Genomic DNA, 21,302 nt, shown 5'->3' on the forward strand with positions numbered 1-21,302 from the left:
GCCTCTTATCAGTCTTTTTTAATGTTGATTTTGTCTGATATAAGTATAGTTACCCCTGCTCGCTTTTGGTTACCATTTGAATGGAATAATTTTTTTCCATTCCTTCACTTTGAGCCTATGTGTGTTTTCAATTCTGAAGTTAGTCTCTTGTAAGCAACATAAAGTTGGGTCCTTTTAAAAAAAATCCATTCAGCTACTCTACACTTTTTGTAATTTAATCTGCTTACATTTAGAGTAATTATCGATAGATAAGAAATTATTAATGTCATATATTAATTGTTTTTTGGCTGTTTTGTAGTTCCCCTGTTCTTCCTCTCTTGCTGTCTTCCTTTGTGAATTGATGATTTTACATAGTGCTATGCTTTTATTCTCTTGATCTCTTCATCTTTTGTGTATCTAATGTAGGTTTTGCTTTGTGGTTACCATGAGGCTTACATAAAAAATCTTATAGATATAAAAGTTTATTTTATGCTGCTAACAACAATTTTGATTCTTACAAAAACTGTATTCTGTTGCTCATCCCCTTCTTTATGTTTTCGATGTCACAATTTAACACTTTCATTTTGAGTGTTCATTAACAAATGATTATAGCTGTAGTTATTTTTAATATTTTTTGGCCTTTAACATTTTACTAGAGTGGTTAACATACCGTGTATGTGTAACCCACACATGTTTAGGTAATATGTGCATACCTGTATACTTCAAATCATGTCTAGATTACTGGACATGATTATATATACCTAATACAATGTAAATGCTGTGTAGATAGTTATAAAGACAATGGAAATGCTACGTAAATAATTGTGGCTCATGACAAATTCAAGTTTTGCTTTTGAAACTTCCTGGAATTTTTTTTCAAATATTTTTGATCTGTATTTGTTTGCATCCATGGATATGGACTTTGCAGATACAAAGGGGTGACTGTATTCTGAATTTGAATGTATACTTACCTTTACCAGTGTGCTATATATTTTCATATGTTTTCATTACCAATTAGCATCCTTTCATTTCAACTTGAAGAACTCCTTTCGGTATTTCCTGCAATATAGATCTAGTAATGATGAATTCCTTCAACTTTTGTTTGTCCAGAAAAGTATTTATCAATCCTTCATTTCTGAAGGACCACTTTCCTAGATAAAGTATTTTTGGTTGACAGTTTTTTTTTTTTCTTTCAGCACTTTGAATAAATAATCCCACTCTCTCCTGACCTTTAAGGCTTCTACTGAGACAGACAGGCTGTCTAAAGTCATACTAAGCTCACAGACACACCAAAACACACCACCTGATGTGGGCGTGCCCATCAGAGGGACCAGATCCAGCTCCACCACCAGAAGGCAGGCACCAGGCTACCAGGAAGCCTACACAAGTCACTGGACCAATCTCACCTACTGGGGGCACACACCAGAAGCAAGAGGAACAATGACCCTGCAAGCCTGCAAAAAGGAGAACTCAAACACAGTAAGTTAGACAAAATGAGAAGACAGAGAAATATGTTACAGTTGAAGGAGCAAGGTAAAAACCCACAAGACCAAATAAATGAAGAGAAAACAGGCAACCTACCTGATAAAGAATTCAGGGAATGACAGTAAAAATGATCCCAAATCTTGGCAATAGAAAGGAGGCATGGATCAAGAAAATATGAGAAATGATTAACCAGGACCTAAAAGAACTAAAGAACAAACAGAGATGAACAATATAATAAATGAAATTAAAAATACCCCAGAAGGACTCAACAGGAGAATAACTGAGGCAGAAGAATGGATAAGTGAGCTGGAACATAGAAAGGTAGAAATAATTGCCACAAAGCAGAATAAAGAAAAAAGAATGAAAAGAAACGAAGACAGTATCAGAGACCTTTGGGACATTAAATGCACCAACATTTGAAATATAGGGTTCCCAGAAGAAGAAGAGGAAGAGAAAGGTCTGAGAAAATATGTGATGAGATTATAGTTGAAAACTTCCCTAACATGGGAAAGCAAATGGCCACCCAAGTTCAGAGAGCACAGAGAGTCCCATACAGGATAAATTCTAGGAGAAACATACCAAGACACATATTAATTAAACTAACAAAAATTAAATACAAAGAAAAACTATTAAAAGCAGCAATGGAAAAGCAACAAATAACATACAAAGAAACCCCTGTAAGGTTATCAGCTGTTTTTCAGCAGAAACTCTGCAGGCCAGAAGGGAATGGTCGGAAAATGGTAGGATATATTTAAAGTGATGAAAGGGAAAAACCTACAAACAAGATTACTCAACCCAGCAAGGATGTCATTCAGATTCAATGGAGATATCAAAAGCTTTACAGACAAGTAAAAGCTAAGAGAATTCAGCACCACGAAACCAGCTTTAAAACAAATGCTAAAGGAAATTTTCTAGGTAGGAAACATCAGAGAAGAAAAAAGACCTACAAAAGCAAACCCAAAAACATTTAAGAAAATGGTAATAGGAACATACATTTTGATAACTACTTTGAATGTAAATGGATTAAATGCTCTAACCAAAAGACACAGACTGGCTGAATGGATACAAAAACAGGACCCATATATATGCTGTCTACAAGAGACCTGTATCAGACTTAGGGACACATACAGACTGAAAGTGAAGGGATGGAAAAAGATATTCCATGCAAATGGAAATCAAAAGAAAGCTGGAGTAGCAATTCTCATATCAGACAAAATAGACTTTAAAATAAAGACTGTTTGGATTCCCTTTATTTCTTTTTCTTCTCTGATTGCTGCGGCTACAACTTCCAAAACTATGTTGAATAATAATGGTGAGAGTGGACACCCTTGTCTTGTTCCTCTTCTTAGAGGGAATCCTTTCAGTTTTTCCCCATTTAGAACGATATTGGCTTTTGGTTTCTCATATATGGCTTTTATTATGTTGAGGTAATTTTCCTTCTATGCCCATTTTCTGGAGAGTTTTTATCATAAATGGATGTTGAATTTTGTCAAAAGCTTTTTCTGCATCTATTGAGATGATTATATGGTTTTTACCCTTCAATTTGTTGATATGAAGAAGTAAAACTGTCACTCTTTGCAGATGACATAGAAAACCCTAAAGACTCTACCAGAAAACCGCTAGCACTAATTGATGAGTTTAGTAAAGTAGCAGGATACAAAATTAATGCACAGAAATCTCTTGCATTCCTATACACTAACAACGGAAGAGCAGAAAGAGAAATTAAGGAAACTCTCCCATTCACCACTGCAACCAAAAGAATAAAATACCTAGGAATAAACCTGCCTAAGGAGGCAAAAGATCTGTATGCAGAAAACTTTAAGACACTGATGAAAGAAATCAAAGACGACACAAACAGATGGAGGGACATACCATGTTCCTGGATTGGAAGAATCAACATCGTGAAAATGACTGTACTACCCAAAGCAATTTACAGATTCAATTCAATCCCTATCAAATTACCAATGGCATTTTTCACAGAACTAGAGCAAGAAATCTTACGATTTGTATGGAAACGCAAAAGACCCCAAATAGCCAAAGCAATCTTGAGAAGGAAAAATGGAGTTGGTGGAATCAGGCTTCCGGACTTCAAACTATACTACAAGGCCATAGTGATCAAGACAGTATGGTACTGGCACAAAAATAGAAAGGAATATCAATGGAACAGAATAGAGAACTCAGAGGTAAGCCCAAACACATATGGGCACCTTATCTTTGACAAAAGAGGCAAGAATATACAATGGACAAAAGACAGCCTCTTCAATAAGTGGTGCTGGGAAAATTGGACAGCAACATGTAAAAGAATGAAATTAGAACACTTCCTAACACCATACACAAAAATAAACTCCAAATGGATTAAAGACCTACATGGAAGGCCAAACACTATAAAACTCCTAGAGGAAAACATAGGCAGAACACTCTATGACATCCATCAAAGCAAGATCCTTTTTGACCCACCTCCTAGAATCATGGAAATAAAATCAAGAACAAAAAAATGGGACCTCATGAAACTTAAAAGCTTTTGCACAGCAAAAGAAACCATAAACAAGACTAGAAGGCAACCCTCAGAATGGGAAAAAGTAGTTGCCTACAAAACAACAGACAAAGGATTAACCTCCAAAATATATAAGCAGCTCATGCAGCTTAATACCAAAAAAGCAAATAACCCAATCCACAAATGGGCAGAAGACCTAAATAGACATTTCTCCAAAGAAGACATACAGATGGCCAACAAACACATGAAAAGATGCTCAACATCACTCATCATCAGAGAAATGCAAGTCAAAGCCACAATGAGGTATCACTTCACATAGATCAGAATGGCCATCATCACAAAATCTGGAAACAACAAATGTTGGAGAGGGTGTGGAGAAAAGGGAAGTCTCCTGCACTGTTGGTGGGAATGTAAGTTGGTACAGACACTAAGAAAAACAATTTGCAGGTTCCTTAAAAAACTACAAATAGAACTACCATATGATCCAGTAATTCCACTACTAGGCATATACCCAGAGAAAACCATAATCCCGAAAGAAACATGTACCATAATGTTTATAGCAGCACTATTTACAACAGCCAGGACATGGAAGCAACCGAAATGCCCATCAACAAATGAATGGATACAGAAGATGTGGCATATATATACAATGGAATATTACTCAGCTATAAAAAGGGATGAGATGGAGCTATATGTAATGAGGTGGATCAACCTAGAGTCTATCATACAGAGTGAAGTAAGTCAGAAAGAGAAAGACAAACATTGTATGCTAACTCATATACGGAATCTAAAAATGATACTGATGAACTCAATGACAAGACAAGAACATGGACGCAGATGCAGAGAATGAACTGGAGAACTAGAGGTTTCGGGGGGGTGGGGAGTGAAGGGGAAGCTGAGACGTAGTGAGAGAGTAGCATAGACATATATATACTACCAACTGTAAAACAGATAGCCAGTGGGAAGCTGCTGTATAACAAAGGGAGTTCAACTCGAGGATGGATGATGCCTTAGAGGACTCGGATGGGGAGGGTGGGGGGGAGTCGAGGGAGGGAGGGAATATGGGGATATGTGTATAAATACAGATGATTGAACTTGGTGTACCTCAAAAAATAAATAAATAAATAAATAAAATAAAATAAAAACTGCTACAAGAGAAAAGGAAGGGCACTACATAATGATCCAGGGATCAATCCAACATAAATATTTATGCACCCAACATAGGAGCACCTCAACACATAAGGCAAATGCTAACAGTCATAAAAGGGGAAATCGACAGTAACACAATAATAGTGGGAGACTTTAACACTCCATTTACACCAATGGATGGATCTTCCAGACAGAAAATTAATAAGGAAAAACAAGCCTTAAATGACACATTAGACCAGACAAACTTAATTGATATTTATAGGACATTCCTTCTGAAAACAGCAGAATACATTTTCTTCTCAAGTGCACATGGAACATTCTCCAGGATAGATCACATCTTGGATCACAAATCAAGCCTTGGTAAATCTAAGAAAATTGAAATTGTATCAAGCATCTTTTCCCACCACAATGCTATGAGATTATAAATCAATTACAGGAAAAAAAACTGCAAAAAACACAAGCACATGGATGCTAAACAATATGCTACTAAATAACCAAGAGAAGAGTGAAGAAATCAAAGAGGAAATCAAAAAATACTTAGAAACAAATGACAAAGAAAACATGATGACCCAAAACCTATGGGATGCAGCAAAAGCAGTTCTAAGAGGGAAGTTGATATCAATACAATCTTACATCAAGAAACAAGGAAAGTTTCAAATAAGCAACCTAACCTTACACCTGAAGCAACTAGAGAAAGAAGAAGGAGGAGGGGGGTGGGGAGGGGGAGGAGGAGGAGGAAGAGGAGGAGGAGGAGGAGAAGCAGCAGCAGCAGCAGAAGGAGAAGGAGAAGAAGCAGGAGGAGGAGGAGGAGGAGGAGGAGGAGAGGAAGAAGAAGAACAACAACCACAACAACAACCACAGCAACCACCACAACCAAAAACAAAGATAGTAGAAGGAAATAAAACACAAAGATCAGAGCAGAAGTCAAAGAAATAGAAATGAAGAAAACAATAGCAAAGATCAATAAAACCAAAAGCTGGTTCTTTGAGAAGATAAACAAAATTGATAAACCTTTAGCCAGACTCAGCAAGAAAAAAAGGAACAGGACTCAAATCAATAAAATGAAAAATGAAAAAGGAAAAGTTACAATTGACACTGCAGAAATACAAAGCATCATAAGAGACTACTACAAGCAACTATATGCTAATAAAATGGACAACCTGGAAGAAATGGATCAATTCTTAGAAAAGTACAACCTTCCAAGACTGCACCAGGAAGAAATAGAAAACATGAGCAGACCAATCACAAGAAATGAAATGAAAATGCTATTAAAAATCTTCCAACAAATAAAAATCCATGACCTGATTGCTTCAAAGGCAATTTCAAACATCTAGAGAAGAGCTAACAGCTATCCTTCTCAAACTCTTCCAAAGAACTGCAGAGGGAGGAACACTCCCAAACTCATTCCACAAGGCCACCATCACCCTGATCCCAAAACCAGACAAAGGTATCACAAAAAAGAGAAAATTACAGTATCACTGATGAACATAATAGTGCAAAAACCCTCAGCAAAATTCTAGCATGCCAAATCCAACAACACATTAAAAGGATCATACACTATGATCAAGTGGGATTTATCCTAGGGATGCAAAGATTCTTCAATATATGCAAATTAATCAATATGATACACCAGGGATCCCTAAGCTCTGGTCTGTGGACTAGTACCAGTCTGTGGCCTGTTAGGAACTGGGCTGCACAGCAGGAGGTGAGCAGCTGGCAAGCAAGCAAAGCTTCATCTGCTGCTCCCCATCACTCGCTTTATTGCCTGAACCATCGCTCACATTACCACCTGAACCATCCCTCATTGCTCCCATTACTGCATGAAATAACCACCCATTGCTCACATTACCACCTAAACCATCCCCCCATTGCTTGCATTACTGCCTGAACCATGCCCCTCAACCATCTGTGGAAAAAACTGTCTTCCATGAAACCAGTCCCTGGTGCCAAAAATGTTGGGGACCAATGTATCAGATACAGTATATTAACCAACTGAAGAATAAAAATCATATGATTATCTCAGTAGATGCAGAAAAAGCTTTTTACCAAATTCAACACGAATTTATGACAAAAACCCTCCAGAAAGTGGGCACAGAGGCAACCTACCTCAACATAATAAAGACCATATACGACAAACACACAGCAAACATTATTCATAATGGTGAAAAACTGAAAGCATTTCCTCTAAGATTAGGAATAAGACAAGGGTGTCCCCTCTCACCACTATTATTCAAAAGAGTTTTGGCAGTCCTAGCTACAGCAATCAGAGGTGAAAAAGAAATAAAAGAAATCCAAATTGGAAAAGAAGAAGTAAAACTGTCACTGTTTGCAGATGACATGATACTATACATATAAAATCCTGAAGATGCTACCTGAAAACTATTAGACCTAATCAATGAATTTAGTAAAGTCATAGGATACAAAATTAATGCACATAAATCTCTTGCATTCCTATACACTAACAATGAAAGATCAGAAAGAGAAATTAAGGAAACAATCTCACTTACCATTTCAACAAAAAAGAATAAAATACCTAGGAATAAACCTACATAAGGAGACAAAACTATAAGATACGGATGAAAGAAAAAAAAGATGACACAAACAGATGGAAAGATATACCATGTTCTTAGATTGGAAGAATCAATATTGTGAAAATGACTGCACTACCCAAAGCAATCTACAGTATTAATGCAATACCTATCAAATTACCAATCACATTTTTCACAGAACTAGAACAGGAAATTTTACAATTTGTATGGAAACACAAAAGATCCCAAATAGCCAAAGCAATCTTGAGAAAGAAAAACGGAGCTGGAGGAGTAAGGCTCCCTGACTTCAGACTAACTACACTACAAAGCTACAGTCATCAAGAGAGTATGGTACTGGCACAAAAAACAGAAACACAGACTAATGGAACAGGATGGAAAGCCCAGAGATAAACCCATGGACCTATGGTCACCTAATTTATGACAAAGGAGGCAAGAATATACAATGGAGAAAAGACAGCCTCTTCAATAAGTGGTGCTGGGAAAGCTGGACAGCTACATGTAAAAGAATGAAATTGAAACACTCCCTAACACCATATACAAAAATAAACTCAAAATGGATTAAAGACCTGAATGTTAAGGCCAGACACTATAAAACTCTTAGAGGAAAACATAAGCAGAACACTCTTTGACATAAATCACAGCAAGATCTTTTTTGACCCACCTACTAGAGTAATGAAAATAAAAATAAATGAAATAAATAAATGAAAATAAAAACAAATAAATGGGACCTAATTAAATTTATTAGCTTTTGCAAAGCAAAGGAAACCATAAACAAGATTTAAAGACAACCCTCAGAATGAGAGAAAATATTTGCAAATGAAGCAACTGACAAAGGAGTAGTCAAAATATACAAACAGCTCATGCAGCTCAATATCACAAAAAGCACACAACCCAGTCAAAAAATGGGCAGAAGACCTAAACAGACATTTCTCCAAAGAAGACATACAGATGGCCAACAAACACATGAAAAACTGCTCAACATCACTAATTATTAGAGAAATGCAAGTCAAAACCACAATGAGGTATCACCTCACACTGGTCAGAATGGCCATCATTAAAAAATCTACAAACAATAAATGCTGGAGAGGGTGTGGGAAAAAGGGAACCCTCTTGCACTATTGGTGGGAATGTAAATTGATACAGTCACTATGGAAAACAGTATGGAGGGTCCTTAAAAAACTAAAAATAGAACTACCATGTGACCCAGCAATCCCACTCCTGAGCATATACCAAGGGAAAATCATAATTCAAAAATTTACATGCACCCCAATGTTCACTGCAGCACTTTTTACAATAGCCAGGACATGGAAACAACCTAAATGTCCATCAGTAGATGAATGGATAAAGAAGATGTTGTACATATATATGATGGAATATTACTCAGCCATAAAAAGGAATGATTGGGTCATTTGTATTGACATGTATAGATCTAAAGACTGTCATACAGAGTGAAGTAAGTTAGAAAGAGAAAAACAAATATTGTATGTTAACACATAAATGTGGAATGTAAAAAAAAATGGTATAGGTGATCTTATTTGCAAAGCAGAGAGACACAGAGGTAGAGAACAAACGTATGGACCCCAAGGGAAGGCAAGGGGTAGTGGGGTGAATCGGGAGATTGGGATTGACATATATACACTATTGATACTATGTATAAAATAGACAAATAATAAGAAATTACTGTATAGCACAGGGAACTCTACTCAATGTTCTGTGTTGACCTAAATGGGAAGGAAATCCATAAAAAAGAAAAAATATATGTACACATATAGCTGATTCACTTTGCTGTACAACAGAAACTAAAACACTATTTTAAAGCAATTATATTCCAATGAAAATTAATTTTAAAAAAAAAGGTCCCTGCTGAGAAATCCACCAGTAGACTTATGGAGATTCCCATGTGAGTGACAAGCTTTTTTTCTCTTATTACTTTTATGATTCTTTTGTTGTCTTTGATTTTTGAAAATTTTATTATAGAGTGCCTTGCAGAAGATCTCTTTAAGTTGACTTTTTTGGGGACATAGATTCATGAAGTTGGATGTCCAAATCTGTACTCAGATTTGAAAATTTCTCAGTCCTTGTTTCCTTATATAAGTTTTCTGTCCCCTTCTCCCTCTCTTCTCCTTTCAGGATTTCAATAATTTGCAGATTGTTTATTTTGATGTTATCCATAGTTCACATAGGCTTTCTTCACCCTTTTTCATTCTTTTCTCTTTGCTCTCCTGTGACTGGATAATTTCAAAGGCCCTATCTTCTGCTTTGCAAATTCTCTCTTATGGTGCTGATCCATTCTGTTACTGATGCTCTCTATTGCATCTTTCATTCGATTCACTATATACTTCAGCTCCAGAAATTCTATTCGCGTCTCTTTTTACAATTTCTATCTCTTCGTTGATCTTCTCATTTTGTTCATTCATTGTTTTCCTAGTTTTGTCAAACTGTCTTTGTGGTGTCTGTGTGTGTTTCATTGAGCTTCCTTGAAGCAGCTATATTTATTTCTTTATCAGATGAATTGCAATGTTCATGGCTTTGTAGTAAATTACTGGAAAATTATTGTGATCCTTTTGTGATGTCACATTTCCCTGATTTTTCAAGTTTCTTGAAGTCTTGAATGGCTGTCTTCACATTTGAAGTAGCAGTCACCTCCTCTAGTCTTTACTCGCTGACTTTGGGAGAGAAACACTTTCTGTCAGTCCTGTTAGGGATTCTAAGGCTTTCTCAGACCTTCTATGGATACAAATACTATTATTGTCTTAATTTCCTATTGTTGTTATAACAAATTACCATGAATGTATTGGCTTAAAAACAACACAAATTTATTATCTTACAGTTCTGGGGGTCAGAAGTCTGATTTGTGTCTCACTGGACTAAAGTCAAGATGTTTGCCATGCTCTGTTCCTTTCTGTTATGGTTTGAATGTTTGCAACTTTCCAAAATTCATATGTTGAAATCCTAATGCCTGGTGTGATACAGTTAGGAAGTGCAGCTTTGGGAATGCTTTTGTCATGAAGGTAAAGCCCTCATGAATAGGACTAGTGATCTTTTAAAACAGACCCCACAGAACTCTCGAGACCCTTCTGCCATGTGAAGATACAACATGAAGTCTGTGACCTGGAACAGGGCCCTCACTCAATCATGCTGGCACTGTGATCTTGGATTTCCAGCCTCCAGAACTGTGAGGAATACATTTCTGTCATTTATAAGCCACTTAGTCTGTGGTTCTGTTATAATAGCCTAAGCAGACTAAGACACTCTCTGAAGCCTCTAGGGGAGAATCTGTTTCCTTGCATTTTCCCATTTCTGGAGTATGCTTGCATTCCTTGGCTTATGGCACCCTTCTTCCAACTCCCAAGTCACAATTTTATATCTCTCTGACCTTTCCTTCATCATCATATCTGGATCTTTAACCACAACCAGAAAAGGTGCTTCCTCTTTTAAAGATTTATGTGATGAGGATGGACCCACCCAGATAAACCAAGATAATCTCCTCCATCCCATCCCAAGGTCATTAACCTTAATCACATCTGAAAAGTGTCATTTTCCTAGAAAGATAACATAGCTACAGGTTCCAGGGATTAGGATGTGGACATATCTGGGGAAGCCATTTTTCTGTCTCCCACCCTTATCTTTGAGTCTCAATTCTCTCATGTGTGTAACAGGAGAAATAATAGTTCCTACTTTATAGGGTTATAAGGATAAAATGTGATTATACACAGGAAGCAGTTGGCCCAGCACCTGGCATATAATTGTGGCCTTAAAACTGTTAGCTACTCTCCTAAATAATAACCTGTTCCTGCTGTGCTCACTCATTTTTAACAAAATCCACTCTCTCCTACCACAAAATGGTCAGGCAGAGTCACTGATTTGGGACCCTTTCCTATCACAGATTATTTTCTGTTTCTCAGAGGACAAATTTTTCTGTTTCCATAGGTTAATCTTAAATCTTTCTTAAGAATTTGTCTCCCTTCCAAATAAACAGGAGAGGTGGTAGCAATAGTTATACAAATGAAATTTTCAAACTGCCACTCACTACTGGGTCCTAAACCCCTTAAAAACTTCTCTTATGACCATCCATGGATATTTTTCAATCTAAATAAACCCCACACTAAAATTCATCATAAAGATTCACATGCCTTTTCCCCCTAGGCCCAGAGTTGGAAGTGGTGAGGCAGCTAGCCAACCACCTGCTGTTTTCAGAGGGCCTGGTGCTACAGTATAACCTGATTGCTAAGGTTCACCTAGAGGATTACCTGCTGAATCACAAGTTTAAAGAAAACAATTTGGAGTTACCCAAGAGGAAACAACACACTTACTTATCTCCAGACTCTTCACACAGACTGTATTAAATTTTCCATAACCAAATTTACTGCAGAACCGAGAACAAGCATGCAATATTTCTGCTGAAAGTTTTTGATATTTGAAACTGCCTTTTATAAAGAAGCTTAAAACGTAGTGCAATTCCCCATCTCTTTGGCGAAACTCATTTTTTTCCATTTGGAAAAGTTGCTTGGTCATCTAATTGCTTCAGAATACAAAGTAAAAATCACTTCAAAACACTGGACATAAATTACAATAGATAATGCTTTTCACTGTCAAGATTTTTTAAACACTGTATTCGATATCATTGAACTGTTCAAGAATTCTTTTAACACCAATTTCTGTACATTTTTAAATCAATATAATACAAGTACTCAAACTAGTGGAGGGAAAAAGAAATGAAGGATGGCATAAAAATTACTCTATTAACAATTACTAAACTAAATATATATTAAAATATAGTGATCATTGAGCCAAATGCTAATGAACTCTTAGAGAACTATTTAGCATTTTTCCAACACATGGCAGTCACTGCATTAGGTGTACAACATAGGAATTTAGAAAACATGTAGAATTCAGCCAAATAGATTTGTTGTAGTCAACATTCACAGATGCTAAAAAAGAAAGCATGTTTTGTTTGAAAAGGGCACCTCAATTCCCATCCCTGCCGTCAAGTGAAAGGGAAAATATATGAGGATATCAACTGTGAAATGTCAGCATACTAAGTAGGGTATATAGCTTGTGTTTCTTGATATGAAAGGGAAAGATCTCAGTGAATGCTATTTGAAAGTCCATCTGCCACAGAGTCGGACTGTACTTTCCCATGTTCTATAAAGCCGCTCAGGGGGGATGTGCAGAATGCAGAAGCACTATCTCAAAACATCACCCCATCACCACCCACAGCTGTTCACAGGAGTGCCGGAGAGAATTGGATGTACTAAAGAAAATGAATTTAGAAATAAAAAGAAGAGCTTCCGAATTTAAACAAGAAAAGGAAAGAACTGAAGCCAATGATATGGTTACCTTATCCCATGAGACAAGCATGCATGAGTGAATGAATATTATAAGATTTTTTTACTAAGTCTAAACAGAACCACAAACTATAAAAAGGGTCTAGCTCTTTTGTTGTCACTATCAAAAGGGGGAAAATGAGTTAGTCCAAAGCAACAGTGCAAGAGGCAGATAATGAAAGCTTGAAATTGAAATGGTGATAAACCCTGTGTGCAAGTCCTGTAGATTAGACGAATATTTATTACAGTTCCATTTCAGATTCTACTAAAGAGCACATACCATCTTAAAGAATCATTTTAAAAGCGCTCGTCTTTTCATTTCAAAAGAAAAAGAAAAAAGGGATGTAATCTACATGGATGCATCTGAATTCATAAATGGCAATAGTCACAATATCTCTACATGTTTCTCAAACCAAAGAACCCCCTAATCACTTCCCAGATTTAACAAGCTGACATCAAAACTATAAACAGGATCATTTCACACACAACGATATCATAGCCACCTCTGAGGGGAGAGCGGAGTGACATTACACAGTTTAAAAGTGCATATGAAAAGGAAAAGTGCAGGCAAACTACCCAGACTTTAAGAGTGAACAGCATAAGATCAATAATGTGTGAAATTTAGCCAAAACCTTGCTGCCCATGGCAGGTATTTCTGCTTTTCTTAGAATGGAAAGTTGGCTCGAAACTTTTAAAGATAGGAGACTATCGTTTGAAATGGATTTTGCTTTAAAAAGATGGTTTGATAGATCACTACACAGTTCCAAAAGTAAACGTGCATCCAAGTGCAACAACGGCTCTCAGGAAGACACATTTTCAATACTAACCTGGCCAAGGGTAAGACTGTGGGAAATATACCGAGGTTTGATTTGATGGTTGTCTTAAGGAAAACAAAAACAAAAACAAAAATCCAAACTAAAAAATCCTCTCTCATATCAGCGACAACATAGTGGCATTTGTTTTCATGTAATCAATGAAGTGATTACTTGTGTTGTAGCATATATCTCATTAATCTGTCCTATTAGGTCAGTGATAATTGGGACCAAAATTTACAGTCCACAAAGTATACTGGTTTGAGACAGTATAAAAAATATACCTAGTTAGTGAAACACAAAACTTTTATTTGCTTTCCCTCAATCATCTGGATAATTTGTCTAAAACACTGCCCTCTTCTTCTGCATCTTTTTAAATAATTCTGGCCGAATAAATTTGATTTATTTTTCAGTTGCGCCTTCCCCACCATTTCATATTAATCTGCCATCCTATGTTTCAGAAAAGAGAAATCACAGACACACTCCATATTTTACTAATATAAAATGATGGCAGAAAAACATCAGAGGGCAAAATATTCTTATTTTTTCTCTTTTCTTCCCCTTAACCAGCTTAGAAAAGAAAACAAAAGACAAGAGCCTGTCTTGCTTGAGCTTTTAATTAGTTAATCTCCCAAAACAGGTAAGTCAGTGCTGTTAAGTGCTATTCTGGTTTCAAATAATTATCTGAAAATGAGAGTCTGGGGTTGGATTAATTATGGCCTCATCAGCATTCATCACTATTTTTATAGCATGAAGTGAAAGAAAAATAATATAGAAAGAAGAGAGAAGACAAAACTACAAAAACAAAATGTACACAATTTAAAAAAATATCTTGGCATTGACCATCTTCTCCCAGGGCACTATTTCATTGCGCACACTGTGATGGTCACATAAGAGCCACATTTTTGAAAGATACTTATCTGGAACAATTTTTTTATGTGTTTCTGCTTTCCATGCCAAGACTCTCGCACTTTAGTTGGCACCAGAACCATCTGGGGAGCTTATTAAATGTTAAGATTCCCAGGACTCAAAAGATTCTGAAGCAGCATGTATAGCCTGGGGCCCATAAATCTCCAAACACCCCAGGTTGATTCTCATTCAGTGCACATATGGATCATACATGGAGAAATACTGCCCTCAGAGCTGTACACTACATCTTCTACACATCAGAAGAAAAAAGATTTCCTGCATAAACCCTACACCCCAATAAGGCAAAAATTCAGCCACAGTTTTGTCTTGTTGCCCACTTATGAATGAAACTAATGCACCTACCCTAAGCTGAAACTTCCAGTGACAGGTCCTCACTACCTTCAGAAGGAATTCTTTCTATCTTTGAACAACGCTGATTTTTCCCTTCTTTCAGTATTTGCATAGGTCTTTGTTCTAACCTTTGGAATCATATTCTACAATAACTGTTTTCCTTCACTAAGCCCTCAATCTGACAGTGTAGACACAGTGTAGGCAGTCCCACTTAGAGGACTGGCAGGGGCACAAACCCAGTGAAAATGCTCTTGGAGAACCTATGAGATGGCTTATTCTTATAGAGAGATGTGAAGATCTAAGCTATTTGAGATTTGGGTAAAGCTGCATGTGATTATAAAATGTATAAACAATGAGAATAGAGAAGGAAATTACCAAAGGAGAGTACCTTTTCCAAAGATATAGGATACACACAAAAAAATTAATTCAAATGACATGGAAGTTAAGAGTAAGAAGGTCAGTTCTCTTTCCCCAGATCTAAACTTTTAGCTCTATTCTCCTAAAACAGGTATTTCAACATATTTATTTTCAGTTATTTTTTACTGGTTACCATCACCACAATATATCTATACATCTCTCTTTATTCATAGATGCCTGGCACTTTCCCAGGAGAGATGAAGAATTTGGACACCCACTTCGCCCTCCTCTTCTCACTCTCCTCCACCTATTATTACTCATGGTTTCCTCTATGACTTTGATATTGTTAAATTTCTAGCTCTGAATTAATCATCTTGGGCAGTACCTAAAGATGCTTTGAAAAATGAGGAAATTATCACACATTCTTCCTAAATTTCCTAACACCCCAGGTTGTTAAAACTGTTAAAAATATGTTCTTAATCACTAGCTTGTATGTTAGGTGACTAACCCGAAGCAAATCTATTGAAATCATTCTCTCTTCCATTCACAGGCAGTAATACGACAGACATGTATACTGTGAACAGTTGTTTCTAAAACCTTATATTTGACATAAATATGGATTTGTAGAACACGTACACACTAGACTGTCCTCATACATTATCATTCCAACAGACATTCTTATCTTCTTGTAACTTTGATATAACACATGATTTTGACTCACATGATGTCCCTCTAATGTGTCCCTAAAGAGTTTATGCTCTATTTTAAGGCTTCCTGGGTAGCACGCTCTAATCAGCCCCCCAAAAACCCTTCTTCATTTGACAGTGTCTTTGATTTCTCTTTTTTAAAAATTTATCTTATTGGCTGTGTTGGGTCTTGGTTGCTGCACACAGGCTTTCTTTTAGTTGTGGTGAGTGGGGGTTACTCTTCGTTGTGGTGCACAGGCTCCTCATTGCCTTGGCTTCTCTTGTTGTGGTGCATGGGCTCTAGGCGCGTGGGCTTCAGTAGTTTTAGCACATGGGCTCAATAGTTGTGGCTCACGGGCTCTAAAGCGCAGGCTCAAAAGTTGTGGTGCATGGGCTTAGTTGCTCCGCAGCATGTGGGATCTTCCTGGAGCAGGGATCGGACCCGTGTTCCCTGCATTGGCAGGTGGATTATCAACCACTGCGCCACCTAGGAAGCCCTGTCCTTGATTTCTAATCAAACTTCATCAATATCACCCAAGAGTAGTAAAACATTTATTGCAGAAAGTCACCAACTAATGTTCTAGAACAAAGCCAAGCTATCAGTTCTGAAAGAATGATTGCTTCCAAACAACCTCACAGGGTTAGTCTTGGCTGGAGAGTAAATAACAGAAATTTGCTCAAAAGCTAACATAAAATGAAAGAAACAGCAGAGCCATAAGCGAGTATGTAATGAATTACAACTGTAAAAGACATGGCATTGTTGTAATACGGTTACTAAACCAAAATGGCAGACTCAATTGTCAATCACACAGTCTTATGCCCGATGGGACTGTGATTGCTTTCACTGTTGTTGTGTTGAGCAACGATATAGACAGTAAATCAAAGAGAAAGAGAAATAGCACCATAGTTACAAACCAAAGGAAAATTTTTACAAGAATTCTACGTCATATACAACTAGAGAAACTGTCATTTTTTTCTACCACACTTGCATCACATACAGCAATAACTTTTAGTATCATCATGAAGGCTAATTCATGTTATCAAACTTTGATTATCAAATTTTGATTTTCCTGGAATTGATTCTTGATTTTTCCCAGTAGGAAGTAACTGTCTCTTAGAAAACATACAGCATTAACTAATTGTACAGTGCCCTTAAAAAATTTATGGTAAGGCTTTTCGGAAAAGTGTAAACCTTTATGCAAGCTTATAAAGTCATGCTTCATTATGGTATCCATAATGATATCATAAATAAATACATTCTAGGGCTTCCCTGGTAGTACAGTGGTTGAGAATCTGCCTGCCAATGCAGGGGACATGGGTTCGATCCCTGGTCCAGGAAGATCCCACGTGCCACAGAGCAACTAAGCCCATGTACCGCAAGTATTGAGCCTGTGCTCTAGAGCCTGTGAACTACAACTATTGAGCCCATGTGCCTAGAGCCCACACACCACAACGACGAATAGCCCCTACTCGCCGCAACTAGAGAAAGCCCGTGCACAGTAACGAAGACCCAACACAGCCAATAAATAAAAATAAAATAAATAAATAAATTTTATAAATAAATAAATAAATACATACATTCTAAAGGAGGAAGCAATTCAATGCCAAAATGATTATTAGGAAATTAATAAGATGTGTTACATTATATCATACAATCAGAACATAAAACTTTAAATATATTTATTATCTAAAGAAAATTAGCCAAAAGAATGTTCAAACAGTGTCAGATAAATATATCCAATGAGGTTGCATTCAAATATTTCATAAGCATCATCCAATGGATATGATGCAGAGAAGAAAAGTTATATTAGCAAACAAACAACAACCAAGACGTGTGGTGGAAAAGACTAAGGTAAAATGTGTGTTTTATTTAAAAAATTGCAATTCAGTTCAAAATATTTTACATGGCAAAAGGAAACTTTTTATTAGATATTAGATAGACTATGTTACATATACCTTTTAATGGTGTGCCATGCAGAAATGAGTTTTAAAGGTTTTATAAATTACTGGCTGTGTAGGCAGAAGATAGGCTTATAATTGAATTTTTTGAAGTTTAATATTAGTTGATTTTAAAAGTGAAAATCCATTAAAAAAAAAGCACAATCCACACCCTGATGGTTTGGGATTAGTTACTATGTGAAGAAGAATGTCCTGATTATGTGATAGAAGCTGTTAAATTCTAGCTTTGTCTTGGGTTTTAGATTTTCCCAAGAGGGAGAAAAAATAATGGCTATCATAACTCAAAACCCTAATCCTAACTGAATCTTTCAAGTAACTATTCATGAATCAGCAATCTACCCCTAGAATTTATTCCAGTGGAAAATACTTCCCTGCTCCAGAGACTATTTAATATAATGTTTTTTTTGTTATTATTCACAGCATAAACAGGTACCAAATGGTAAAGAATTCCACAGTTAGATGTATTATTAGCAAAAGTAGCTAGAAATAACAATTCATAAATATAAATGATTATGGTTGATTTAACATTTTTTAAGAACCATCATTATATAAGTGAAAGTGCAATAGACCCTCTTTATCATAGAATTTATACTAGCTCCTGGTGAACAACATTTTTAGATGCTAATGTTTTAGATGTTAATATTCTTGGTTTCAGCAATTTTCACTGTATCCTTTATATATTGTTAACTTGCATGAAACCCTTGGTAACTATAGCTACTATTTACTGTGTAATGTAACCCTAAAGGTTAGGCCAGTGTTATCACTTCGTGGTTACAACAAATATGTTCCAGTGAATGTTAATTAAGGGTTATTCATAATCGTTTCATGAGATTTCAAGTTAAGTTCCCACAGAGGTAACTCTTCTAATTGCTGGTACTATTCAGATTCAATTTTCCAATTCTTACTATTTTCATTATTTTGTTACAAAGATCAGGAAAATATAGATAGACCAAAGAATAGTGAGAGAAAACAAGACTTATTATAATGGTGAAGGTATTGAACTGGATTCTCCCAGTACAGCTCTGAAGTTTCAACATATACTTTCCAAAGCCAATTTAAGAAAAAAGCCAAGGATTAGTGTTCTAATTTGACATAACTAAGTTCTCTGAGCCTCTGGTACTGCTATATGTTTGTGAGTGCTATTCCCCTTTTGAACCACAGACAAAGTGTATCCAATCTTTCATGGGTCAAATAAAGTCCAACTTCCTTCATTAAGTCCTTTCTGATTTCTCTGAGCCAATATTGATGCATTTCTACATCCAATATTTAGAGTTTAAATAAACCAATTTAACATAAAATTATGTAGATTTTATTTTTTTAGAGTAGTTTTAGGTTCACAGCAAAGTTGAGCAGAAGGTACAAAGGTTTCCCATATACCCCTGCCCCTGAACATGTATAGCCTCCCCCATTATCAACATCCCCCATCAGGGTGGTATATTTTGTTACACCTGATGAAACTAACTGACACATCATCACCCAGTGTCTATAGTTTACATTAGGGTTCATTCTTGGTGTTGTATGGTCTATGAGTTTGGGCAAATTTATAAATGACATGTATCCACTATTATAGTATCATACTCAGAAATTTCATTGCCCTAAAAATCCTTTGTGCTCTGCCTATTTACCCTTCTCTCCTTCCTAATCCCTGACAACCACTGGTATTTTCCTACTGTCTCCATAGCTTTTCCTTCTCCAAAATGTCATATAGTTGGCATCAAACAGTATGCAGCCCTTTTATATTAGTTTCTCTCACTTAGTAATATGTATTTAAGGTTTCTCCATGTCTTTTCATGTCTTGATAGCTCATTTCTTTTTAGCACTGAATAATAATCCATTGTCTAGATGTACCACAGTTTATCTATTCACCTACTGAACGGCATCTTGGTTGCTTCCAAGTTTTGGCAATTATGAATAAAGCCACTATAAACATATGTGTGCAGGTTTTTGTGTAGATACAAGTTTTCAGCTCTTTTGGGTAAATCCCAAGGAATGTGACTGCTGGATCATATGGTAAGACTGTGCTTAGTTTTGCAAGAAACCACCAAATTATCTTTCAAAGTGGCTGTACCATTTTGTATTCCTACCAGCAATAAATGAGAGTTTCTGTTGTTCCACATCCTTACCAGTATTTGATGTTGGTTTTATGGATTTTAGCTATTCTAACAGGTGTGAAGTAAGCAGTATCTCATTGTTTTCATTTACATTTCCCTGATGACATTTGATGTGGAGCATCTTTTCAAGTGCTTATTTGCCATCTGTATCTTCTTTGGTGAGGGACCTGTTAAGTAAGATCTTTGGCGCATTTTTTAATTGAGTTGTTTGTTTCCTTATTGTTGAGTTTTAAAAGTTCTTTGTATATTTGCGTTAAGATTTCTTTATCAGCTTTATCAGGGTTTTTCAAATGTTCTCACAGTCTATGACTTGTGTTTTCATTCTCTTGACATTGCCTTTTTCACAAAGCAATTTTTTAATGTCAATGAAGTCCACATTATCAATCCTTTCTTTTTGGATCACAGCATTGGTATTGTATCTGGAAAGTCATTGACAAATCCAAGGCCATCTAGGTTTTCTCCTATTTTATCTTCTAGGAGTTTTAGAGCTTTGCACTTTATATTTAGGTCCAGGATCCATTTTGAATTAATTTTTGAGAAGGGTTCAAGGTCTGTGTCTAGATTTGTTCTTTTTGCATGTGTATGTCCAGTTGTTCCAGTAACAACGGTTGAAGACTATCTTTTCTCCATTGTATTACCTTTGCTTCTTTGTCAAAGATCAGTTGACTATATTTATATGGGTCCAACTCTGGGCTCTCTACTCTGCTCCATTGATCTATTTGTTTATTCTTCTCTACTGTCACTTTATAGTATGTCTTGAAATGAGGTAGGATCAATATTCCCCTCATATTGTTTTTTAGTTTTTTCTTTGCACATAATAATAATAATTAATAATAACAATAACTTTCAGATTTGATTCATGCTATATGCCTAAGACCATGCTTGGCTGATGTAAATCCAGTGGGTTCACATAGAATCTATATAAAAATCCAGTTTCCTGATTAAATGGGGGGAGGGGGCAAAATATAGACCAACAGGTATTGTGTGATCCTGCTGATAGGAAATACTTCTCCATATTGATGTGTTCTTCCAGTTAAGGGAAACTAATTTATATAATGCACATTCTCTTGGCCCTGTGAATTAATTAGTTGGTAAATGTGAATACAATAACTGGACATGCTCTGCTTAGCTTCA

General features: G+C 36.3%; 1 long non-coding RNA gene across 1 annotated transcript in view; it reads right to left on the reverse strand.

Moving 5' to 3' along the window:
- The window catches only part of LOC130853568 (uncharacterized), a 60,494-nt gene that overhangs the window by 16,519 nt on the left and 22,673 nt on the right, over window positions 1–21,302 (reverse strand). The gene's annotated exons all lie outside the window — the stretch shown is intronic.

Source organism: Hippopotamus amphibius, chromosome 5 (genome assembly GCF_030028045.1).
Source record: "Hippopotamus amphibius kiboko isolate mHipAmp2 chromosome 5, mHipAmp2.hap2, whole genome shotgun sequence".
Lineage (NCBI taxonomy): Eukaryota > Metazoa > Chordata > Mammalia > Artiodactyla > Hippopotamidae > Hippopotamus > Hippopotamus amphibius.